The following is a 14446-nucleotide window of genomic DNA, read 5'->3' as shown; positions in this document are numbered from 1 at the left end:
GACAAAAAGAGGCTTAGACAAAAAGCAAAAAACAAATAAATACAACTCGGAAGAAAAAGGAAAACCAAAATAGACAGAAATCCTGTCTTGTCGGGACTTAGAACGAGCATGTACGATTATAGCAGAAATCAAGGCCTCTTTTGGTTGCCCAAAGGCCATCCAAAAGGAGAGAGCATATGTCATCATTGTCCACAACCTAAAAAATGGCCTGCCAAAATAAAAAATGATCCATGAGAGCAGAAACCGAGTTCAAAAAAAGCCTGCCAAAGCATATAATCTTGCAACAGAACCGACAACCGTAGATAACGTTCAGGTGACAGGAAGGTTGGGCAGCAAAGAAATGTCGTCATGAACAAACCAGAATTTTGTTAACAACAAAGCATATAATCTTGCAATAGCACCAGCAACCAAAAAATAACTTTCAAGCGACAAGCAAGTTGGACGACAAAGAAATGCCGCCAACAAACGGCATTTCTTTGTTGGAGTAGCTCCAGTGGAAGATAAGATTAGAGAGAGTCTCCTTAGATGGCTTGGTCACATAAAACGGCGGCCTTCTGATGTCCTGGTTAAGAAAGTAGAGGTATTAGATTTGACTTATGTTAAGAAAGGTAGAGGTAGACCTAAAAAAACTTGGTTATAAAATATTAGAAATGAACTTTCTTTATTAGATTAAACAGGAATTTGACTTTTAACATGACACAATGGAGAAAAAATGATTCATGTAGCCGACCCCACGTAGTGAGACAAAGACTTGATGTTGTTGTTGTTAAACTTTTATACTTAAAAGTTGTTTTAAAAGCTATAAGAAAGTTGTTTTACAAAGCTATAAGAAAGTTGTCCCAAACGAAACGTAACTGAACTAAAGTCAAGCACTTAAAAATATATTTAATTGAATTGTTAGAAAATCTATGAATATTCAGAGTTGTTGCATATTATTAGGTCTATTTATAATTTTTTTGGACATTTGAGCCAATTAAAGCAAACTCTGTACACACATCATATCCACAAGCTTTGAATCTAGGACATCTTGGTTGATAGCCAAAACTCTCAACTATAAGATCAAGAATTAATATTTAAAATGCTACAATTACCCTATCCACATGCACTTAACGATAGCCATAAATTTTATTAATGACAAATGTCATTGTCATTGTCGTTTTTATTATAAAATAAAATTATTTTTAACGTGGCATGTGACAGCTAAAAAGAACCCCATTGCCATAAATTTTATGAATTAATTTAATATTAAAATACAAAATCCTTTAATTTTTTTAACTCGTTCTTGCAGTTACTCTTTATATGCAATGTTTTTCTAACATGCGAAGTATTTTATAAAGAAGAAGAAAAAAAGGAAAATTTATTTTTGTAGGCTAACAATACTCTAAATTAGAAACATATGATCTGGTTTTGTTATTTGGAGAAATATGCCTTATTGAATATGGTTTTGTTATTTGGAGATATAATTCACCTTGGAAGCCGCCTCTCTGCTTGGCTTCAACTTTTTGGAAATCGGTTTGTGAAACAGCTGTTGCAGCTAGGCACAAATTCTTTTTCAGAATTCATGATAAATGTCCTATCTCTTTGCATGGGGATCACTGGTTAAACAATGAAACTATTCTTGATAAGTCACAGGGTAATGTTTGGCTTCAGTCCACCCATTCGAGTGTGCTGGTAAACTCTTTTATGACTAATGGTTCTTGGTCTCTCCTGGATTATTTGCCATTTACGTTATATAATGAGATTAATTCTACACCAATTGTTGACTGCAATTCTGATTGCCTAACCTGGGAAGGTCGGGCCTCTGGTAAACATAGTAGATTTGGGAGTTTTATTTATGAATTTTACTGTATGTTGCCTTCTTATAACTTGTATAAATTCATATGGCATTCTCATCATTCTTTGAGGTTCTCTTGCTACTCGTGGCTTGCACTTGAAGGTGCCCTGAAATCTGCTGATGCCCTGAAAAAAAGGAACATTTTTGTTCCTGAAACCTGCAGCCTTTGCCACGTTAATCTGGAAAGTATTAGCCACTTATTTTTTGAATGTCAGTATTCATTTGATATGATTAATAGTATTAGTCCAGCCACCAATAGTCTTCTTCTTAGACCTACAATTTTGCAACTTTTTGAATGGATTGAGGAAGTATTCAGTAACAATGCTCCTCTCAAAAATCTTTACCTACTTTTTGTGAGCTGCTCTCTTTATTTCATTTGGAAAGAAAGAAATAGTAGAAGATTTGGAAATGTTTTAAATAGCAGTTCTACCACCACGACTCTTATTAAAAGAGCTGTGTTTGATAAAGTTGCCAAATGGAAAGCTGTCTCTTCTTTACTTTGCATCTTATAAGTGTTTGTGCTATGCTTTACACTACTTCTTGTTCTGCTTTGCTGCTGTGGATCTGGACTTGGACTGGGAATACTCTGATTATCTGGTTGGTTATCACGGAAGCTATGGTAATCTTATTGAATATAGTGGATGAGTTCTTTATAGGGTTATGGACTGAGCCTATTCTCTCAGGCTCCTTTCTGTGTTGGCGCTCTCTTCGTGGCTGTTTAATTAAAGCCATAGACTGGATGATGATGACAATCATTTTGTTATCCCTCGGAAGATCTAATTTTGGCAACCAGGGATATGTTGCTTTATGTAGTTTTTGATGAGCATTTGGTATTATTCTGAGTCCATATGCTCTATGGCTTTAGTCAATTTCTGTGGACATTAGGTTCTTTTTGTTAGTGCAGTTTTATTAGAGTTGTTTTTTGTTGCTCTGAGAACATGCTCCCAATTGTTTGGAGCTTTTTTGTTACAGCATTTTTCTCTTTACTTGTAATAGCTGTTATTTAGTTTTTTTTTTTTAAATATTCGAACCAAGTCCAAATTTTCCCAAAAAAAAAAAAAAAACATGCCTTATATATCAACAAAAAATTCTCTTGCCCGAGCACGAATTTCGAGTCAAAATTGAATTGGAAATTTTTAAAATTAATTCCGAGACCATTTGAACTCCGATTTCAAAAAATTTATTGTCGAGTTGAACATCTCGAAAAGTCGAACTCAACGACACCAAATTCGATTCAATTGAGCCCAAATGGGTCCAAATCGAGGGCCTGAAGCGCATTTGAAAGTTTCAATGCATAATTTGGATTATCAAATGATTTTTAAATGTGACATGCTTATAGTCGAATTGAGCAGCTCAACGAGACAAATCCAACGAGCCCAAGATCATTTAATTCTGATATCATTAAGACACTTAAATGCTTGATAAACAATCCATGATCAAGGGAATTGATATTAACCTTTTTTTTTTAACAAAAACATAGAATTTATTCCAACAAGATAAAGGGGGTTAAAACAAGCTAACAAGCAGGAAAGAAAAGGCTACAGAGAAGCACAAGGGCAACGACCCAATAGGCTCAGTAAATGCAGAGGCTTCTAACCACGCCTAAGTCAGGCACTGGCCATCCAGTATGGAGTAAGAGCGGAAACACACCAAGTAGCTAGCCCCAACGAGTAAGAATCAGACCATCAAAGGTTGCCACGAGCCACAGCTTAGGATAAGTGAGCCCTAGCTACATCATTGCCTTCACTCGATAAATTGCAGCAAAAAAAAAAAACACTAAAACTCATAAAGAGGGCACTAACAACATCCAAACCCATCATTATTTCCTACCATGCCTACCCCTCCCACGAGAGGTAACAGAGACAACAAGTCGATCATTTCGCAATGCAAAATTGTCCCCAGGTTCTTCCTCCCCACTATTCTAGGAAGAGGAATCAGACAAGGCTTGAAGCCAATCAATTTGCATTCTCACATCCTCCACCACCAGATCAAACAACGCATCAGGAGAAATTAATTAAGTTAACAGGCACGTCAGCAAAAGGGACGGGTAGAAGAGCTTTTGATGTCGCAGGGGAATTAAGAGTATGAATATCATCGCTAGCGGGTTTCTCACTCGCCACAACTAAATGATAACTCGCCCCATCCAAATTACAAGGCAACACCAAGGGATAGATTATTAGGAATGTCATACGCACCAGAAGCCTCTACGACCACACAAGGCTCAGCAATGCTAGATAACAAACACGGGGCAGACAAAGCACCCACCTTAGACAAAGCAGGACAAGAGATAATCACACAACTCAAACCATCTCCAGCACTAGCACAAGCCCGAGGGACCTTAATAGAGGTTAAGTCCCCACCAACACTAACCTCGAAAATCTTCCCAGCCGACACAATGGCAGTGCCCTTATCAACAAAAAATCAAACCAGTCAATGAATTACTTGATAAAGGGGCTAGAGAAGACCCTAATTCTTGCACAGGAGGTAACAATGGTGAAGCACCAGGGGACATGACAGTAACATTAACTCCAGGATTACCAACATCACATCCCAAAACTTCCGTCATAGAAGGACCAACAACATTTTCAGCAGAATGGGGAACTAAATTAGTGTTATGGATAAGAGGAGCATTAGGAAGATCAGCCGAGCCAATACAACATTTACCTGGGACATGTCTAATACACTTACAAGACGCACAAAAGGGGGGAAATTCATCTAACACAACCTCCTGAACATATCCTAAATTTTCTGAGCCTAACCAAACTTGATTAGGATAAGCTTTCATCATATCAAGTTCGACTAAGACACATGCAATCGATGGCCAGGAACCCACAGAGGTAGCTTCATCAATTTTCAAAGGTTTGACAAAAATAGCACCAAGGCCATGAAGAACACAAGGGGTGTACAAATGGGGACAAAGGCGCAGAAAAGAAATCCAAATTAGTATAATAGGTGACTCAACACCAACGTCCAAGCAAGGAAACCATTTCATTAATTTCATAAAACAGTTGTAAACAATGTAAGATTGGTGGCAAAAAACCCTACAATAATAGTCTAGGTCATTAGCTAATTTGATCTGAATATGTGAAAAATCCAGCAAAGTAACAGATACTTCACCATTAAGCTTCAGGTTATAAAAAAAATTTCCTAATTGAATAAAGGGAAGGTCTCTTAGAAGGGAAAAAGCCCACTAAAGAGAATTGAAACAGGGTAGTCAAATCATAGATTTCCTAGCCGGAAATCCAAAGCGACGGCAAGCCACGAAACGTAGAAGTCTGAAAATTCGGATAAGAAGAAAACGAAGAAGTTCCAGCGAGCATCTCTAAAAAAGAGCGAGAATGAGAAAAACCCCTCAAAAAACCAGGGTTTCAAAGCTTATTTGGTGCCATACCAGCACCGCCGAAGAGAAATCGATAAAAGAAATAAAAAAAAACACACAAAAAACAAGAGGAAAACTTCCCTGATATCCAGGAGAGGGGCGGTGGAGAAGCCCCAGCGGGGCTGGGAGAACCCTAGAACAGCCACGCGCATAGAAACCCTAGTAGAGGAAGCGAAGCAACTTTTCATGAAACACTCACAACCTACAATTGATCTTCTCTTATTTGCTAGTCATGTTACTCCCAAAAATTAAAAATAGACCACACATTCTTCAAGAGAGAAAAAGAAGGTGAAGAAGAAAAATAAATCTGAAATCTCTTTTGCCACCAAGCTTCTCCTCGACCACCGATCATTGTCGGACCCCTGCCTAACCACCATGATTCGTCATACTTCTTCCTGACCACCAGTCGTCATTGGACTTATGCCCAGTCACCAACCTTCATCGAACTTATGTCTTGCCACCTACCGACACCATACTTTTGCTTGCCTGCCGACAAATGCCAGACTTTCTCCGGGCCACCGACTGTTACCTAACTTTTACAAGACTGTCCATTGACGCTGGACTTTTGTCTAGCTACCAATTGATATCGAGCCTCCGCCCAACTCTCCTTATTATTGTGATTTCACCATTTTAGAATTAAAGGACTTGTCAAGCTTTGTAATATATTCAAATACTAGTGAATCATTTCAACTAAGGGTGCCCCTGTGATTTTTCCCTTTTCCGACGTTTTCCACGTAAAAAACATTGTGTTTTTGAATTCATTGTTTGTGTGCTGGATATCCGTACAATGTTGAGACAAAAAATTCTAATTCTGCCGCAACGTATATTCTAGCCTGCAACAATGCCAAAGTTTATTTATTATAAAGTAGTAATTTTTTGTATTAACGAATTGTTATTGAAGGCTTGAAGCCCATTCCCAAAAAAATGATTAGAATTAGTCAACTTTAAACCTTATATATATAATTACTTTGAATTTGATTCAAGCGTGTTTGAATCAATTTCAAACTTCTCATTGGATTTAAAGAAAACTTCAAAATAAATAAATTGTGGACCGAAAACAAATAAATGCCTCATTTTCCAACCACAAAAACAGCCGCAAATTCCGATTAGATTAGCCGAATTTCTCATTAATTAATGCTATTTTCTAGCTCTACAAGCTTCCAAAATACCCAATTAGTGAAATAAACTATACAAAAATATTAAACTCAATGGCCTACAGCTCACCTACTAAAGTCATCTGTATATAGCAGATGATTAATCTTTATCCCAAAGGATTCAACACCATTGAATCTATTATTGGGAGACAAGGTATTCAAAAAACAAGATAAAGAATCCATAGCTATACAGAATAACAAAGGTGATAACGGGCAACACTGCCGAAGTCCCGAAATGGAGTTAAAGAAGCCCTAAAGCATATCATTAATACAAATGGAGAAATGCACATTTGAAATACAACTTTTAATCCACCTGATAAATTTCTCAGGAAAACCTTTCTGCCTCATTCTATTGAGAAGGAAGACTTGAGAAACAAAGTCAAAGGCTTTTTTAATGTCTAGCTTGGAACAAAATAGTCTTTTGGAGCTATTAAATTCCTTGAGAATTTCAGAAGCTAAGATGATGTTATCTGTCGAGCACCTTTTATGAATGAACCCAGCTTGATTTTCATGAATGATAAGGGGGAGTATGGGTTTTAGCCTGTTTGCTTGGAGCTTAGCTATGATCTTGTAAAAAACATTGCATAGAGAAATATGCCTATAATCCAAGATGGAAGAGGCAAGAGAGGTTTTAGGAATTAATGTAATAATCGAAGCCTTCACCCCCTTAGGAAGATGACTTGAATTAAAAAAATGATGAATAACATTGTACACATGATGGCCAATAAGATGCCAAGTTATTTTGAAAAATTCAAAGGTGAAGCCTTCAGGTCCAGGGGCAGAGCCAGAGGGCCCTTCAAAAATCACACCTTTAATTTCTTCAAATGAAAAGGGAGTGACCAGGGCGTGCATCTTGTCAGGTGGTACTAAGTTTCCTTTAGGGATGCAAAATTCGTTCTTATTAATTGGTTGAGGAGCATTAAAAATAGTCTGAAAGTGCTAAATAAAAGCTTCAACAATATCAGACTGGTTAGTGAGAGTTCCAAAAGAAGTGGAGAATTCCTTAACATGATTTTGATTCTTTCTAGACCTAATTCTAGCAAACAAGAAACCCAGGTAATCTTCTCCTTGAGTAAGCCATTTGGCTTTAGCCCTTTGGATAATCCAAGAATTCCAAGCATTTTGCATATCCAAAAGGTGACTGTTAGTCTCTTTCAGGGAAGAATTTAGAACATAATTGAGGGGATCCTCTTGAAGCAAATGGAGTATATGTTGCTATTTTTCTTTAAGCTCTTTGAAGATAATTGGATATGAAATTTGAGGTGGCCCAATTCCTATCTTTAAGGGCCCTTTTTAAGTTTTGAAGGCATTGGTAAAGAAAAGCAATCGGACTGGAAGAAATTGGTCTAGCAAATGCCTTTAAAACTTCATCCCATAACCCTTCCATATGAACATAATAGTCCTTGAAAAAGAACCTAGAGGGTCTAAGGGAAGATTGGGAGGACGTTAGAATCAAAGGGGCATGATCTGAACACAAGTGAGAAGCTACCTTGTAAAAAGCAGTCAGATATTTTTCAAGAAATTCAGAGTTAACAAGCAGCCTGTCAAGTTTAATATGAATGGGTTGATCCACCCTATTATTAAACCAGGTAAAGAATAATCCCACAGAGGCATGGTCTTGAAGGCCACAATAAAAAAACCACATTATTCAATTCTCCCAATCTACTAGGAGAAACCTAATGCCCACCAGCTTTTTCATAGCATATATGTAATAATTAAAGTCACCTATAATCATCCAAGGAATATTGGATTCTGGGATTGAGGCCCTGAGGTTATCCTAGAGTGTTAATCATTCCTCAGCTATATTAGAAGCGTAAATAACAGAGAGCAGAATAGGAGGGGAGGACCCAACAGAGAGGGACCTATGAATCATCAGGAAGTAAATAAGGGAATAAAGGATTAGAACGAAGAGTCCCATTTTAGCCAAATTCTACATGGAGTAGAAAAACTAAAATTATTATAACTGCTCTCATTTTCAAAAACCAAATAAGAGTTAGCAAACAACGGGCACGATTCAGCAGCTAACTGAATCTTAGCCTCCAAAATACATAAAAAATTCAAATTGTTAGTATTCACAAGATCTTTGCAAGCCTTCACTTTGTCGGGGATGTTAAACTCCCTAATGTTCCAACAAGCTAGTGGGAACATAGACATTAGGATTTAGAGGATTTGGATTTTTTGGCTGATTTAACCCTGGTTGTTTTAGACTGTGGTTCAAAAACTACTTTGGGGGAAGATTGAGACTTGATGACTGAAGTAACTTCCTATTTCTATCTGTTGGAGTAACTTCTACAGAAGATTCATCCTCAGGAGGTTTGAAAGAGGAAGATTCATCACAATGGAGGCAAGCCAATTTGTTATTTATACGAATTTTGGGTGGGAGCTTCAAAACCGGATGAAAAGTATGGTCAGAGGAAGAGGATTCCTCTGTATAGGTTTTAGTGGGGGAGTTGAGGTCAGGGATAAGAGGATACTTGCCCATATTAGATTCTTCTGCATTCAGGTAAGTCTTGTTTGGAGCTTGGGCATTAGTTGTGGTAATGGGTATGGAAGAAGAGATTGGGGGAATTGGGGAAGGCACCGGAGTGCGCAATCCTGATTTGTGACTGGTGCTCCTACCACGAGGCCGGGAAAGGGGAGGAACAATAGGTTTAGGGTTAGGATTAGAAGGGCAAAGGGAGAAGGGATTAACTAGCAATCCACATCCTTCACATATGGATGGCTTCCAATCATACTGGGCTTTAAGCACCATGTTCTCACCATCGATGATCAAAGGACTCTCATCTGGTAAGGTTGAATCTTTGGAAACTTAGACAAAGAATCTAGCAAAAGTGAGTCTAGTTCTATTAGCTGTAAGGGAATCCACTGAAAACTGGCAATTTTAGAGATACCCGAAGGTGTCCATAAAGCTAAAGGAAGATCTATTATTTTTATCCAAATCAGTATGGAGGTTGATTCATCCCTTTTAGGTTTAATTTTGGGGACTATTTTTGAAGAATAAATGGTTTTCCGAGGAGAAACCACGGATCCCCATTCCAAACCATGTCTTAGTCCTCGGTAGAAGAGAATTTCAGCAGGAAAAACCATCAGCTAAAGATAATAGAGAAAGCTCTCCTTTAAGTTTCCATACATTTTTTATGGCCGCCAAAAGCCTCTCATAGTAAGGCCTTTGGTTGATCGAGTACCCCACGAGAGATAAGAACTGGAGAGCCGTACCTTCAGATAAGTTGTCCGCCACGAAAGCTAGCTTCTGGTTAGGAGGGACAAAAGTCACTGAAAATACGTCTGGATTTGAGATGGGAGCAACGAAGTTTGATGCAAATAAAGCTTGTTATGGTATCAAAAGAGGTCCCAAAATAGATGGAGTGGAAAGGGGTAGAAAATCATTAGAAGGAAACGTCATGGCGGGGGGAGATGAAACCATTCCCCCACGCCGACGGGCCGAGGAACCTAAGGTCCTGGTGTCGAGGAAGTCCAAAGCATGCTCTCAAACCCTAAGCGCCGCTAATTCGCTATGGTTATGACTCCACTCCTCGAATGAGCATCTCATCACTTAAAAAAATGGATATAATACAATCCAAATTGACTATTTTCTTATAAGGAAATTAGATCATTTAGATTGTAAAGATTGTAAAGTTATTCAGAGTAAAAATTTATGTACCCAACATCGATTATTAGTTTTGGACTTTAAGATAAAAGGGCAAAAAATAAAAAAAATAAAATAAAATGATATTCTGGATTAGATGGGGGCATTTAAAGAATATTTACAAAATTATTTTTAAGAGTAAGATTTTAGATCTTCAGATTTTATCTGTGTATGAGGATGCTAATGTTTTGGGAAAAAGTGGCTAGTGATATTAAGAATATTGCAAAAGATGTGCTTGGAGTATCAAAGGAAAAAGCTTCTAATAGTAAAAATAGTTGGCGGTGGAATTCAAATGTTCAAGAAAAGATTAAAAATAAGAAGATTTGCTATAAAAATTAGTTTAATTTTAAAAATTTTGATATTTGGGAAAGATAAGAGGCTCGTAAGGAATCTAAGAAAGTAATATGCGATGTAAAGACCTTAGCTTTTAGTGATTTATATAGTAGATTAAATACTAAGGAGGGAGAAAGATATATGTATAAGTTAGTAAAATAAAGAGATAGGAGTAGTAAGGATTTAGTTCAAGTGAAGTGTATTAAGGATGAAGATCAAAAATATTTTTCTTAGAAGATGATATTCAACAAAGGTGGATGAGATATTTTGCTAAACTTTTTATTGAAAATTATAAAAATAAGATTGACTATAGTGACCTTAGCACCCTAAATTAAAATAAAGATTTTTGTTTTTATCGACGTATTAGTAAAATCGAGGTTAGAGAGGCTTTAAAGAAAATAAAGGGTGGAAAAGCTGTTGGACCTAATGATATTCCAATAGAGGTGTAGAAATGCTTAGGAGATGAAGGAATTTCTTGGCTTATTAAAAATTTTTAATACTATTTTGAAGACCAAAAGATGTCAGATGAGTGGAGAATGAGTGCGTTAATTCCTATTTTTATGAATAAAGGTGATGCATACGATTGTGTTAATTATAGAGGAATTAAGTTAATGTGTCATACTTTAAAACTGTGGGAGCGAGTTTTGGAGCATAGGTTGTGGCATGATACTAATATTTCTCAAAATCAATTTGGATTCATGCCGGGTAGGTCGACTATGGAAGCCATACATTTATTAAGAGTTTTGATGGAGAAATATAGAGAAAATAAGGAGGATCTACATATGATATTTATTGATTTAGAAAAAGCATATGATAAAGTTCCAAGAGAAGTGCTATGGAGAGTTCTTGAAAAGAAAGGAGTCAATAATGCTTATATTCAAATCATTAAAGATATGTATGCAGGAGCTATTACTTGTGTTCAAACACAAGATGGATTGACCAAGTATTTCCCTATTTCCGTTGGGTTACATCAAGGATCAGCCTTAATCCCATATCTTTTTGCTTTAGTCATGGATGTTCTCACTAGACATTTGCAAGAGGATGTACCTTGGTGTATGCTTTTTAATGATGATATTCTTCTTGTTGATAAGACTAGAGAGGGAGTTGAAGGTAAACTTGAATTATGGAGGTCAACCTTAGAGTCTAAAGGTTTTCGCTTGAGTAGATCTAAAACAGAATATATGAAGTGTAATTTTAGTAGTAATAGACATAGTGAGGGGATTGTGACTTTGGGCAATCAAGTCATTAATAAGAGTACACGTTTTAGATTAATAAGACACAATGGAGAAAAATGATTCATGTAGCCGACCCCACGTAGTGGGATAAAGGCTTGATGTTGTTATTATTGTTGTTGGTATAAAAAGAAGGTGCTTACAAAAATTTGCAGAGCTTTGTAAAAGGATCAAGCATACAAATGAGAAAGAACTATTAAGAGCTAATAAATTTCAATATAAAAAAGTATAGCACACCAAAAGTCAAGATTAGTTTCATATAAAATTTAAAAATAATGCAAAATGTGGCATCCAACAGCAACATCCACAAGAAATGACAAATTTTCATGAGTAAAATAAACTAAGATTGTTAGTGTATATAAGCATATGTCTTTGCAGGTATTTAGTAAGTAGTTAACATGTCGTAAAAAAGAAACTCACCCTAAAAAAGGGATCACTTGATGAGTTTTCCTAACGATGTGAGAGGAACTACTCATCTAAGAGTTGCGATAGAACTCACCCCAATGACTAACAAATGCTACTCGCCGCACTATCATGGAGGTTTTCCTTTATAGGGTGAATTAGTGATTCCTCATCAAGCTAGTAATTCAGCACGCACCATGTATCTAGAGTTTCTCCTTGGCCAGATGCTCACTCTTATAGCCATCATTCTCACACAAACTCGTCAAGCTCAGCTATAGGAATGCTCCTATTCATGGAGCCCATAACTCATATTTCCATGACTACCCAACCTATAACTCTCCCTTCTGGTGGAAATATCTCACTCGCCTCTCTCTTCTAAGGTGATTTAAGATCTCCCTCTCTAGTCGCCGACAATATCAATACGTCTACCAATCAAGACCCACACTCATTTTAGTAGTTACTGATAGACTTGCTCATTCCTACTCGGCACTATCAAGCTTGCCCGCAATATAAAGCTTGCCAGCAATATGAGCCTTGTGTATGCTAGGATTTTAATGATTACAAGTATGATTGGTTATACTAATAAGAAGTTAAGTTGTGTGTGTAGGAGATTTGTTTCATACTAACACTGTAGATAACACACATATGATGAAATTAGGATGAGGACTTGATAAAGTTGAATAATTAAATATAAAGAAAGCCCATCAATGGCAAGAATGTCGAGAAATAATAAGTGTGTCAACTTGTATTTTCTAATTTTTTTTTTCTTGAGTTTTTATTCTATTTTAGGAATATAGTGGGTTGAATGACCAAGCATACATACACAAGAGCTAGTAAAAATGAAAAAAAAAAAGTTAATTAAAACACTTGACATTTTGATAAATCATATTATACAATATGAAAATAAAGTGGCATCAATTAACATAAATTTGAAATTAAAATTTTGCATAACTAATAGTATAATATGATCTATATCGTTGTGTGTAGAAGACATACATGATATTTTTCAAAAATATGTAAATTCAAAATTTGAACTATTCATATAATATGAAACTTAATTCTCATATTATTATTTACCTATTTTGGAACCTAAAATCAAGTGGTTGAATCCGAGTAGATATTGTATTGTGATTCAAATCATACAGTTTGAGCAAATAGAGATCTTATTTTAACAAACTTCATTCTGATAGGACATGTAATAACCCATATATTAACTCTGTCAATTTTTGTTCTAGAGTTAATATAAGTCCCAATCACAAACCGTTTTCATCATAGCATTGATATTGCAGTATTTTAATTATATGATTTTTTTTCCATAATTTTTTGGCACAAGTGAAAATTCTTAAAAAAATTGGCACATATCGGTACAAATGGAAATTAATGGACTGTCAGGTGCATGTTTATTTTACAAACCGATTTCATCAGAATTTTAAAAATAAAATAATTTATTTTATAAATTTTTTTTGTATTAACGATAAAAAATAGCCTCGGTTCATCATATGGTATGAACATGTCATACAGTACAATCACCTATCAGCAATTAATCCTTAATTTAATTAATTAATCACGAGGGTTAATTTAAGTAAATATTCAAATATTTGTATTGTACGATCAGATCGTACAGTACAATCAATTCAAAATTTGAGATTTAAAAACTTAAATTAATCTGACGGCTAGGGTTTTCAAATTAAAAACACATAGTACAATACAACGATGATTGTACAATACGATTAGTTCATAGAAATTAGCAGTTGAGCCATAGTTGTTCGTATAGTATGATTTAAAATTGCACAATACGATCTATATAGAGTAAATTTTTTTTTTCACTTAAAAAGAATTCTCCCCCTGTGTGTGTGCATGGTTGCTCAGTTTGCATGCACTTCGTGGTCAGACTCAAGAAAAAAAAATAAAAATAAATGGAAAATACATAGTTACAGACTTCCCATCCTATTTTACCTAGTCTCGAGTCTTGTGTTATCTTGAGTAATATGTGTCTCCCTAAAATGTTAGTACTCACAGACAAGAGAAATAACAAAAATATTCAATGAATAATGAGATAATTCAATCAACATTATTTGTTATCATCAAAATCTCAAGCTAGGAGTCATGGACTACAACAATCTCTCACTTTTTGATGATGTCAAATAATGTTATCGATAAGAAAGTTAGCATAATTTTTTGGTTTTTTTTAAATAAACATAAAAGCATGAACAGAAACATGAATATATAAACAAATATACATTTCATTGAAGGTACATACTAACTAAACAAAGCATGACATCTAAACAAAGCATATATTAACTAAAGTACACAACAGATTTCTCCCCCTTTTGTCATCTCCAAAAAGATGAGTACCAAACAAAAACTTAGAAAAATATAATACAATGACACAATCAATAAGCAGGGTACTGATTAGGTGGTGGTGGCTGAAAGTAGTGGTGGTTGGATGCGAACTGTTGTTCAATC

Source organism: Dendrobium catenatum, unplaced genomic scaffold (assembly GCF_001605985.2).
Source record: "Dendrobium catenatum unplaced genomic scaffold, ASM160598v2 fragScaff_scaffold_1143, whole genome shotgun sequence".
NCBI lineage: Eukaryota > Viridiplantae > Streptophyta > Magnoliopsida > Asparagales > Orchidaceae > Dendrobium > Dendrobium catenatum.
Note: the sequence above shows the minus strand (reverse complement) of the source record.